At 36.3% G+C, this 12508-nt stretch overlaps 1 long non-coding RNA gene across 1 annotated transcript; it reads right to left on the bottom strand.

Moving 5' to 3' along the window:
• Positions 1-515: 515 nt before the first annotated feature.
• On the bottom strand, positions 516-12339 carry LOC116664281. The gene is made up of 3 exons (XR_004320716.1): positions 11823-12339; positions 807-1020; positions 516-716 (listed from the first exon to the last, which is right to left on the bottom strand). It is a non-coding gene; the product is annotated as an uncharacterized LOC116664281 (long non-coding RNA).
• Between the last annotated feature and the right edge of the window lie 169 nt (positions 12340-12508).

Genomic DNA, 12508 nt, shown 5'->3' with positions numbered 1-12508 from the left:
AGGAAATGTCCACAGAATTTGGTTCTCATCTTAACTTTTTCCCTTTGTGGTCAGCTAAAAGTAACTACTATTTTCAAAAGTGTTCACTGTGTTCCAGCTGCTGTGCTGAGCTCTTTAGATAGGGTGTCATTAATTCCCACAACAGCCTTACCAAGTAGGGATTGATAGGCCCCCATCAATGAAGCTTCAGAACAGACATTGAGCAGCTCCAGGACTCAAGCCCAGGCTGGTCAGACTCTCAAACTGCTCTTCATCTTTTACATTACAAATTTTTCTTGAATCAATAAATGATTCATTTCTCTTGCTCCTTTTTGGTAATCCAGTCTCAAGATTTCAAGACTCCATTTCAAGATGTCTGCAGATACAGCCCATCAGATGAAGACCACCAGGGCCACACTTGTAGTTAAAGTTTAATTTATTTACTTCCTTGCTGCTGCAAGGGAGCAAGCAGCCTCCCCCCACCCCAGGACCCTGGGATGTCCGGCTTGAGAGACTTGGGAGGGGCTTACCTCAGGGTTTGGGCCTCTGCTGAGAGATCTGAGCAGGGAGCCAGTGAAGCAGGGAGCACCTCTGGATTGATGCTGTCGTGAAGCAGGGGCACTTGAGTGACTGGGGTTACTCTGTAGTCTGTTCTGGAGGCAACGGGACAAAGCAGAGCAGGCTGATGTCACTGGTGAAAAAGCAGCAATCAGTCCAAAGGAGAGGCGCTGCAGAGCCTGAGGAGAAACATTGTTTACATGGCCTTGGCCTCCTCCTGTTGGAAACATTTTTTTAAAGTTCCGTTAGGAATATTCTAGTCTGATTACCTGTTTCCTTGGAAACTAGTATTTGAAAACCTCTTATCTGAAGCTCTGGGTTGGAAATCAAGGCTGCTTCCCTGTGCGGAAGTAACCCACAGGGAGTGAGATGTTCCACGTTCCTTGATATTTCAAACAGCAAAGTTCCTCATAAACTGTGACAGCATTTTCCAACAGAAACGTAGCGTGAGTCACACACACCACTTAAATCTTCCTAAGAGCCCTGTTGAAAAGAAACAGGTGAAATTAATTTTAGCAATATATGTTAACTACCTCCATAATTCAGCCAAAATATTATTTCAACATAGAATCGACAGAAAAAACGTTAAGTTAGATATTTCACTTTCTTTTTTTTTTGTACCAAGTCTCCAAAATCCAGTATGGCAGAACTCAATTTGGATGTTAGATTTTCATTGAAACACTTGAGATATATTTAAACGTCTTAAAATTTACAGTTGAAAACATACATTCACACACCCAAGTTGTTCCAAACATACTTAAGAGTTTTCTAATAACTGAATCAAGGTAATTCAAATTTAAACTACTGAAGATTAAGTAAAATTAAAAATTCAGTTCCTCAGTCGTGCTAGTCACATTTCGGGTGCCCAAGAGCCACACAAAGCTAGTGACAACCACGCTGGACAGCTCAGGTCCATGATTCTAGAGAGGGAGTTTTCTCATCACCGTGTCCCTTGATGGTAACTAACAAGAGCAGATTTGACAGGCGCACATTATCCTTCTTTCTTCTCCTGTGCCACCTGTTTGGTAACCATAAACTCTCTGCCACACTAAATAAACTCTCAATTTTCTCAGATTTCAGTTTTGAAATTCTTCAGCTGCAGGCAGGCCCAGCTACCCTAAACCAAAGCTCAGGCCACTGATCAGCTGTGCCCTCCCTTTTGCAGGGATTCTGCCTTCATTGTAAAATAGAGACATTATCTTCCAAATACATCCCCAACAGTATAAAGGAATTACAAAGAAGCTTTTCAAAGCTCTTCTCTGAAATGAGATGCCATTACAAGTAAGACACACCACAGGTTCCTTGGGACAGAAATAATTAGAAGTGCCCTGAGTCCACATTAAAGAGTTTTGGCAGACTATGTGCAGCCTTCCTGTCTACATCCATCTGTTAGGTTAGGGCCATATCTTACCCAGTTACTAAGGACCAGGCATGTTTGTACCTTATGATGTTTTAATAGGGTCAGGTTTCAGTTCTGCCTTTGACTAATTATGAATCACTGGGTAAATAATTTTTATCAGTGTGTTTTCTGAAGTATACACTGATACTTGCTTGTGTTGCATGAACATCTTTAATTTGCAAAATGAAAAAAGCCAAAGAGAAATCGTATGGTGTGGTAATTTTGAGAAGCAGCCTGGTGTCTAGAAAGAGCATAAACATTGAAGTCAGAGAGGTATGGGTTCAAATCTACAGCCAAGTTATATATATACTTATATATATACATATAACTGAATCACCATGCTGTACACCAGAAACTAACACAACATTGCAAATCAACTATTCTTCAAAAAAAAAAAAATCTATAGCCAAGTAGTCAAGGAATGAAGAAGTGCTATCCCTTTAGAGGTGGCCCAGCAGTGCTGCTTTAAAGTGAGGACTTGGAGTCAAAACCCAGTAATTATAGCTGTCCTGGTGACTCTGCAGTGCTCTGTTTCTTTAGCTCAGGATTGGATTATCATGTTCATATTAGATTCATTCTGGAGAAGTTTTGTGCAAAGTTTATACAGAATGTGTTCCCATGGGAGGGTGTGTGTATGAAATCAGCTTCAAATGCAAGCTTAAGAATTGTTATACTCATTGAAAGGAATATTCTGACTTTATAAATTCACTTCTTAAGTCATTTGATTTCCCCATTCAAACTACAAACAAAAAAGTCATCAAATAATCAATATGAATGTTCTTTGCATGCTCATTGAAATATATTGGCATATAGCACTCTATTTATGATTTTTAGGCAATTTTATTGATTGTAAAACTTACACGTTTTATTTTAAAACGATTTTATGATCACAAAAGAATTTCGGTTCATTGTAGACAAAATAGGAAAATTAATGTAACCAAAGAAGAAAATGAAAATTGTCTATTATTAAACTCTCTAAATCTAAGAATTATTAAAATTTGGATATTTCCTTCAAATATTTTTTCTTTGTCCACTTTCTATGTCTGATCTGGAACAGGGTACTTCAAGGCAAGTTACTTACAGCCTTTGTATCTCAGTCTCCTAACCCTAACTAGCTTTTCTGGTTCTTGTGAGGATTAAATGGATAAAGCACTTTCAGAACAGTGCCTGACATACAGCAAGTTTATTACCTATTAACAATTATAATTAGATATATTTTTATTTTCCAAAACTGGATTAAAACTATATCATAGTTTCAAATTTTCCTTTTTTAAACTTTATTACTTTGATGGTACTTTCCCATCTCATTCTTTTTTTTTCTTTTGTGAATATTTTTAAAAGCCTCATTGATAAAAACTATTGCTCCATAGAACAGAATTCTCTTCTTAGAAGAATTTTATGGAGGGCACAATTCACAAGTATCCAACTGAGACTACTCATTTAAAAACGATGTTTATTATAAAGTATAAAAGACTATTATAATTTAAAAGAATGAAAATAGTACAATATTCAGAGCTTTATTAGTGTTCATTAAAATTTCACTAACTTTAGTTTAGTCATTAATAGGCATTCAATAAGCAGTTGCTGGTTAGGTGATTAACTGAATGCTTAGATAAAAATGTTGATTAACGCTGGATGGGTTCAACATATCTCTTCTGGGTTTAATGTGAGGTGTCTGTTTATAAGTTCACCATTAGAGGAACTATTTGAGGACAAGAACTATATCTTACTCACTTAGGTTATTGGCAATACTTAAATACAGTACTTGGTACTTAGGGCTCAATGAATGTTAAACTCCACAAAAAGAATTAAAAATTGGAAAACTAGTTATCTAAATTAGGTCCTATAACTGATTAAAAGAATAGGCAAGTGAATAAATACAAATTAATACAATTCGATAAATTAATTTAATTAGTTTGAGTCCACCCTACTACCCCACCACTTTTTACCATTTGATTAATAAATATCCTTTTAGAGTACTAAAAACTGCATAAAAATGGCTATGCAATTGGAGTAAATGAGAAAATTCCCCACTTTCCAAACTATGTGAATACATTGAGATCTTATAATCTCTAAGTCTGCAAATAAACACATGTCTAAAGTTTACAGTCATTGTGATCTTTCTTAAGATTGACATTGTGGTAATAATTTAACACATTTGTAGTTGTAAGTAACAGCATCTTACTGTTAAACATTTTGGAAACAATCTTCTCTATCTCCACTTTAACATGGCTATTACAATTTTGATATATTCCTGTTCACTTTTTTCAACAGTGAACAAGCATCATACATTACACTGAATACTAACACTAGGTCCTATGCATTTTTCTATGTGTTTAATTGGCCTTCACTGTTACATTTTTAGTGATTATGTAATATGTCATCATGTATATTAGACTCTTCACTAACCCATTCCCATATTCTTACTTAAATAGCTTCCAGTTTTTCATTGTCAGGAAACTGGTGAGCACCTTTAGGCATATGATTTTATGGCAGATCATCAGATATGGCATTTCGGGGTCAAAAAGGCTCTGAAGTTTTTATGGCTCTTGGCACATACTGCCAAAGTGTTTTCCAAAATAAATTATACTAATTTACAGTGTCATCAGTTATGTAAAAATAATGCTCCATCCACACACCTGAATTCATTGTTATTAATATGATTTTGGCATAATTTCCCTGCCACACAGAAAATTAACAATTTATTTATAGCATTCCTTCTTCTATATATGTGTATTCATTTATCCTAGAACACATACTAATAGAATGTTGATATATTTTTAACTGGTACTATGACCTCTTTTCCACAGCCTCTTTCTTGACAGTTTTTTATTTCAGGGTTTCTACAATTATAATAACCGCTGATTCTTTAATTTTCAGTACTGAGATACCACTCTGAATTTAGGTCATCATTATTTTAGGTTGTATGTATCATAAGTGTTGCACAGTTAAAGTTTACAGAAAGGACAATAATTTTGCAGACCTGTACTTATTAACTTATAAATGTTTCTTTAACTGGGAAGAATGTGTCCTTCTGATAGTAAAAATTGCAACTAAAAGAACTGTGCTATCTTTGCCAATTTAATTATGTAGTTTAACCTAGAAGTGCTTAAATATAACATAGATAAATAAAATTCCATAGAAATCTAATAGCTCTTTTTGTTCTAGAGGTTCTACCTCCTTCTATCCCTATCTTGTTTGTTGAGACTACTGGCATGATTTCTGAATTTGTTGAAAGGAACAATTGACTCCCAGACAATCACTTTGGAAAACATATATTTTCCAAAGACCTTCTATCAGAAGAGCCTAATAGTAATTTTTTTAAAATAGTGTAAGTTGACTATGGTATTTATAAACATCATTTCCTTATTTTTCCCCAGTTAAAAATACTTACCTACAGCAGGTTTTATCTATATAGAGCTTAACAACTTTCAGAAGTTTTTCACATATATTGTTTTCATTTCATTCTTAACACAACTCTATCAGTATGTATGTAGACAGACATTATCATTCCCATGGTTTGTATATGGGAAAACTAAGGTTCAGGGCCACCATATGCCCAAAAATAAACGTGACATAAATGGTATGGCCAAGGCTGAAATCCAGCTTTAAGTCTCGGCCAGGAATTTCCCATTATACTGTAATGAGCTGAGCTGATACTAGACACCTGAACCTCTCTCCCCTGACTACATATGTGCATTTTTCTCGATTAAGAATTGAGGATTTAAAAAAAAAAAAGAATTGAGGATTTGTGTTGTACCAAAATATGATTATCCTGTTGAAGTTTGAAAGAATAAAGCCATACAACTATTTAGATGGCCTTCTCTGAATGAGATCATCCCATCTACCTCAGGAAGCAGTGGCTCTCCAACCAGGACATGAGAACTGTGCAGGCCAGCTCTACAAAAGCAGACAGGGCTTGTCTAGACCTGGAGGAGCAGACCCTGGGTGGTGGGCTTAATAGATGTGCCCTAAATATGAAGGGAGACAAGACGGTGAAGTGGGAAAATTTATGCAAGTTCTTTATTTCTGGGTTCCCTTGAGACTACACCAGGTCTGTAGCAAATCAGATTACCTCCTGTGCTTCCCACGCTGGAAAACATCAAATCACAGGAAAATCATGGGGCTTCCTCCTGGAGTATCTATCTTTGCTGAAGATGTTAGGAATCAAATACTAAATAAATTCCATATAGACTTCATATTTTATGAAGATAGATGCATCAATATGATTTTTAAGGGAAAATGTGAGAGTTTAACAAATTTTAGAATGAGATGGACCACTGTGGGATGCTTCCTCAGACCATTGGAGATACTATGAACTCTCTTCTACCCTTGGATCTATGCAATGGAAAATGTTTAAGAAATACAGCATGACATATTTTCCTTCCACAATACCCTAGCACTTAAAGTAAAGTCCTATTTGAAAATAAACCAGCCTTGTTTCAGTTACAAAGAATCAGTGGACTGATCACATGGGCTAAAGATCCCTATGGGATGGTGTATTTCAGAGAGATTAAGTTGGTGCTGCGAAGACCAGCTGCCACCACTTACAGTGGGCAACTTAGAGGTTCTTGATTTCATTTGTAATAAGAAAGATGGCATTCTTTATGTATGCTTTCTTTCTTCTATTGACTTTACTATGAACTGCATTGGAGGAGTCACCTGTTACATAGAAGTTATCTGTAAAACTATTTCGGCCTGCTGTTTCGTTACAGGAACATTTTAAATCACAGTTTTAATGTCTTTAATTAGTTGTAGGACTACTTAAGTTTTTATTGAATTTATGCATTAATCTAAGTTTTCAAAATTGGCACAATGGTCTTGAAGGTATTCTCTTCTTGTCTTTTGAGTACTTTATCCATAATTATGCCTCTGCTGTAGACTGTGAAAAATGGTTCCTAATGAATCATTTCACCCTGTGCCCACTTCCCTTTGAACATGACTTGATACCCCTCCCGTAAGACTGAACCCCTTGAATCTGGGCTAGCCCTGTGACTTGCTTTGGCCAATAGAATGAGGTAGTACTGACATTCTTGGATTTCCAAACCCAGGTCTTAAGAGGGCTTCCACATGTGCTGAGAAGGAACTTAGCTGCCATGTACAGAAAGCCAAGCTAGGCTGCTGGAGAAAGAGGCCAAGTGGAGAATCTGCTGGAGAATAACCATGTAGAAGGAGTGGCCCCAGGTGATGGTCAGCAACAAGGCCCCACAAAGTTGGGTGAGACCATCTTGAATCCTCTGCTCAAGTGGGAGAATGGGATGAAAGAATGAGAAGAGAGAGCCCTATCCATCCCAGCTGAGACCATAGAAATGAAGCAGGGATGAACCATCTCACTGATATCTGCCCAAATTCCTGATCCATTGAATCAAGAACAAATATTATGGTTGTCATTGTATGCTACAAATTTTAGGATAATTTGTTACACAGCAATAAATAACTGGTATAGTGCTCTTCTCTTCATGTATCCTCATTCATGATATGGTGTTTTCTTTTTTGAATCAATCTTGCTAGAGTTTTATCTATTTTAATTTTTTCAAAGAATTAAGCTTAACTTTGTTGAATTTCTAATTGAATCTTGCTTTCTATTTCACTGCTTTCTTTTCTTTCCTTTATTATTTCTTTCTCCCTATTTTTTTGATATCACTCTGTTGTTATTTTTCTTATTTCTTAAGAGGGATAGTGCACTAATTTTGAAACTTTCTGCTTTTCTAACATAAGCATTTAAGGCTCAAAATTTCCCTCAAACATTTATTTTTCATTATCTCACAAATTTTGGTTCATATTCTTTTCATTATCATTTAGTTTTAGGCATTTAAAATTTTCCTTCTTAAGTTCTTCTTAAGCCAAGAGTTATTTAACAGATTTTTAATTTATCTTTTTGTTCTTAATTGGATATCTATTCTGTGGAATTTATTGAAGCTTTCTTTCATGGCCTAATATATGATTATTTGTAACTGTTCCATACAAACTTGAGAAAAATATGTATTTTCCGATTGTTGGATGTTCATTTGGCCAAGTTTTAAATTGTTTTGTTCACATCTTCTATATGTCCTTGATAAAATTTTGTCTGTTTGGCCTATCAATAATGAGAGAAATTTACTGAATTGCTCATAATGGTGGATTTATCAATATTTTTCTGTAGCTCTGTAAATATTTGCTTATCTATTGTGAAGCTATTTTATTAGATGTGCACATGTCAAACTGTTCTAGCTTGGTGAATTGAATCATTTATCATTCCACTGTGACCCTCTCTATCCTTAACAATGTACCAGCTTTCTGCTGGTTAGTATTTGCCTGACAGTGTATACCATCCTTTTACTTTTCACTCTTTATATCCATGTGCTTTAGGCATATGTCTTTTAAACAGAATATATCTGGACTTCTAAAATCCAACCTATCTTCTGACTGAGTTTATTCCATTTATACTTACTATAAATCTCTATATTTGTAACTTTGTGTATCATCTTAATTTGTAGTTTCAATTTGCCTCACTTTTTCTGTTTTGTACTTTTAAAAAATTATGTATTAGACAAGAATTTTAGCACATCCTCATATCTCTTACTTTTCCTTCACTTCCACCTTCCATATCTTGATATTATCTAGAGAGTTTCATTCTAGGTTATTGTGAATATATATTCTTTTCCTTTGGTAGTACCAGTTTTTAAACAATAACAAATATTACAAAGATATTTGTTCACCTTAAAATATCTATTTCAACTTTTCCCTCTGTATCTCCTGAAGATCTTAGTTGCTGCTATATAGAAGTAGGTGCAGTTTGTCCCAAGAGAAGAGCGGGGAAGTAGCAAAAGCCAAAGAATTTCTTTCCTATTTTATCCTCCATTGTCTCCTGCCCCAGGCATATGCATTGGCCCATAAACACCAGTTCAGAATAGCCATTTTGCCCTAGAATTTTCTATTTCCTTGGTATTTGGGTGTTTGTCAGGTAACTTGGCTATTTTCTGTTTTGTTTTGTTTTGTTTCCCTCTGTAGCTCCTCTGAGGTTGATTTTGGAGGAAGGAGTTAGTAACCTTGTATTGTGAGCATCCTGCTGGAAGTAGAATTGGACCTAATAATTTCATTTCATCTTCTCAACATTCCTGAGAGGTAGGTAAGGAAATGGAGATTCAGAGAAGTACAGAAAACTTGCCCGATGTGAAGTGGTGATTTAAACCCCATCCACTTGATTCCAAAGCCTATACTCCTTTCCATTCGCAAATCAATATAGAAACAAGCTACGTTTCCAGCAAGAAAAATGAAAATACCTAGGTTTGAGTACTGACTCTGCTATTTAAGTAGCTGTGGGATCTTGTACAAGTCACTAATCTTTAAAGTCCTTTCCATCACTAAAATTGCTGATTCCTCAGTTATACTGTCTGCCTATGTTTCAGTAATTCCCAATGAAGATTTAATTCATTGCCGTCTGGTTTCTGCCACCATCTTTCAACTGAAATCATTCTCACCGATGCTGCTAATCTCACTCTTATTGCTAAATGAATTGAAATGCAGTGCTGTATCTTTCCATATGTTACACTTTGTTCTGTACTTCTTAATGCATTAAAGTGCGTTAGTTTTAGTTAACTCAGAGAAATCACCAGAGGCTTTGAAGAGGGAATTTCCCCTACAAACAGCCATACATACAAATTTTATTTATATGTGGTGCTGGACAATGTTTTGAAAAAATGAGAAGATATTAGAGATACCACACACAAATTAATTCAAGGTGGTCACAGACCTAAACAAGAGCTAAAGCTACCAAGTTTCTAGAGGAAAACATAGGAGAATAACATCATAACTTTGTGGTAGGCAAATATTTCTCAGAGGGGAAACAAAGCACTAAAGATAAAAGAAAAATTGATAAATTGGACTTCATCAAACTTAAACCCTCTATTCACCAGTGATGCTATGAGGAAAATGCAAAGGCAACCCACAGAGCCAGGTTTTCTACTGTTGGGGTGGGAGGTTACAGATAAGCAAGGGGAAGAGCTTGAATGATCCATGTGGTAATGGATTAGCACTGGAGATAACAGCATGAACTCATGATTAGGTTAATGTAGATATAGATGTCTACATATAGAAATATTTATAGATATGTGTATACATAGGTTAGTATAGACAGGTATATTTCTTCACTCTGTCAGCTGAGAACCTCCCCAGTAGCAAGGTGCACACCTACTGCCCAGAAATTGGTTTCTAGTACCATTTGCCAAAAAAAAGGAACCAGTGCTCCTTAGAGAAATGGCTGGTTCTAGTAGCAGGGCAAGGAAAATACAAGATGAACCTGGAGCATCTTGTAGAGCTAGAAAGTAAAAAAAAATAAAACAAACAAACAAAAAACCCACAATGAGAGGTCCACGTCCAAGTGATGGAGGAACAAACTGAAAGAACTACCAATGGCGGAAGTTAGAACAATGTAAGCAACAAAATAAAGTAGTATTAGCATATAACCCAAAGTATAAAATAAATATTCAGAAGTCCTGATAGAAATGATTGCATAAATAATGGGTAAGAAGAGACAAATCTCCCATGCAGAATAATTCCAAATAGTTTTTGTTCATAGTTTGTACTCAGGAAGATGGAATATAGTTTCCCAGTCTTTTAGTCTGCCCATACTTCCTTCCCTCCGAAGAGTACAGTATGGAAAGGGAGGGAAAGAGTAATTTTACATTGGAGAAATCTGACAAACACTACCTCAGCCAAGTCATCAAGGTAAGCATTAGCAGAATAAATCATGTTGACATTATGTACTCTTGATGGGCTATGATGAGAATAGCACTTCACCTTTACAGTCTTTTTCCCAAAAATTCATAACCCTAGTCTAATTATGGGAAAAACATCAAACAAATTCCTATGAGGGGCATTCTACAGAATACCTGTACTCCTCAGAATGACAGTACTCCTCAAAACTGTCAAGGTTACCAAAAGTAAGGAAAGGTCTGAGAAACGGTCACAGTCTAACAGGCCGAATGCACCATGATGACCAAATGTAATGTGGTATCTTGGACTAGAAAAAGATCAGTGGGTAAAAACTAAGGAAATCTGAATAAAGTATGAATTTTAGTTACTAATAATGTAGCAGTATCATTTCATTAATTGTAACAAACGTAAAACATGTAACGAGGAAATCAATGTGGGGCATATGGGAACTTACTCCACTATCTTTGTGATTTTTCTGTTAATCTAAAACTATTCTAAAATTAAACATCTTTATTTTAAAAAGTCAAACCACAGACTGGGAGAATATATTCAAAAAACGTATGTCTAAAAAAGGATTTGTACCCAGAATAAATAGAGCTTCCACAAATGAATACTAAAAAGACAACCAAATTTAAAAAGATAAACCTCAATTTTAAAAACATAGGCAAAAGACAAGAAAAGACATTCCACAAAACAAGATATAAAAATAAGCAAGTGAAAAGATGCTTATCATGTCACTGAAGAACTACAAAATTCAAGTGATAGCATTTTACACCTACTAGAGTGGTTAAAATTAAAGAGTGACAACTCCAAATGTTGACAAGCATCTGGAACAACATGGACCTCTTCGCTATCACTAGTGAGAGTATACAATAGTACAACCACTTTGGAAAACTGCTTGGCAATTTCTTATAAAGTTAAGCATACTCAGAATGGCCCAGAAATTCCACATCTATATTTCCCCAAGCGAAATAAAATATGTTCACAAAGACTTGTACAAGAATGTTTATAGCAATTTATTCATAATAACTAAAAACTGGACCAATCCAAATGTCCATCAACAGCTGAATGGGTAAGCAAAGTATTCAACGAAATACTCCAGCAATGAAAACAACTGCCGATTCCCGCAACAGTACGGGTGGATTTCAGAATACACCTGAGAGAAAGAATGCAGACAGGAATGAGTACCTACCTCCTTTATTTTTATCGTGATAAAACTCAGAGGAGTTGTCTAAGTGGTGGGAGACTGGAGAGGTGCTTGAGGGAACTCTTGGGTGATGGAAATGTTTTATATCCTGATTGGTTGGTGGTTACACAGCCGCTGACATTTAGCAAAACTCATCAAATCATATACCAAAAAAAACTACGCTTTTCATTCTATTTAAATTTTACCTCTATTAAAAAAATAGACACGGGGGAAAACACTGGTAACGTTGAAAAGTAACACTAAAAGATGTAAGGAGAAATCTGCTGTGGCAAGTCCTTTCTTTAAAACCTTAAGTGAAGAAGCACTCCAGTAAGCTCTGCAGGATTTATGCGACTAAATAAGGACATTAAAAAGCCCTGCAAACTCTGAGTCCCCTCTCTCCGTCCGAGTGCCTCAGTCCTTTTTCGGATACGCTCGGGGCTCCAGGACGGATTCAAGCGTAGCCCGGGGTCAGGGGTCGGCCACTTCCGCCCCTCGCCCGGCTACGGCACGCCCACCACTCCGCCCGTCATCAATACGGGTCGCGGCCCGGCGCATGGATTCCGCTCATACCCGGCCTTTGAACCGTCCGTTCACCTTTCAATCAATTCAAATAGTGCAAGGAGCGAACCAATCGGAAGCCTCATCAAGGGGAAGGGGCGGGCACTTTTGCCGGAAGTGTTGGTTAAAAT

The sequence above is a fragment of the Camelus ferus genome, chromosome 6 (genome assembly GCF_009834535.1).
Source record: "Camelus ferus isolate YT-003-E chromosome 6, BCGSAC_Cfer_1.0, whole genome shotgun sequence".
Lineage (NCBI taxonomy): Eukaryota > Metazoa > Chordata > Mammalia > Artiodactyla > Camelidae > Camelus > Camelus ferus.
Note: the sequence above shows the minus strand (reverse complement) of the source record. Positions and strands in the feature narration are given on the sequence as shown.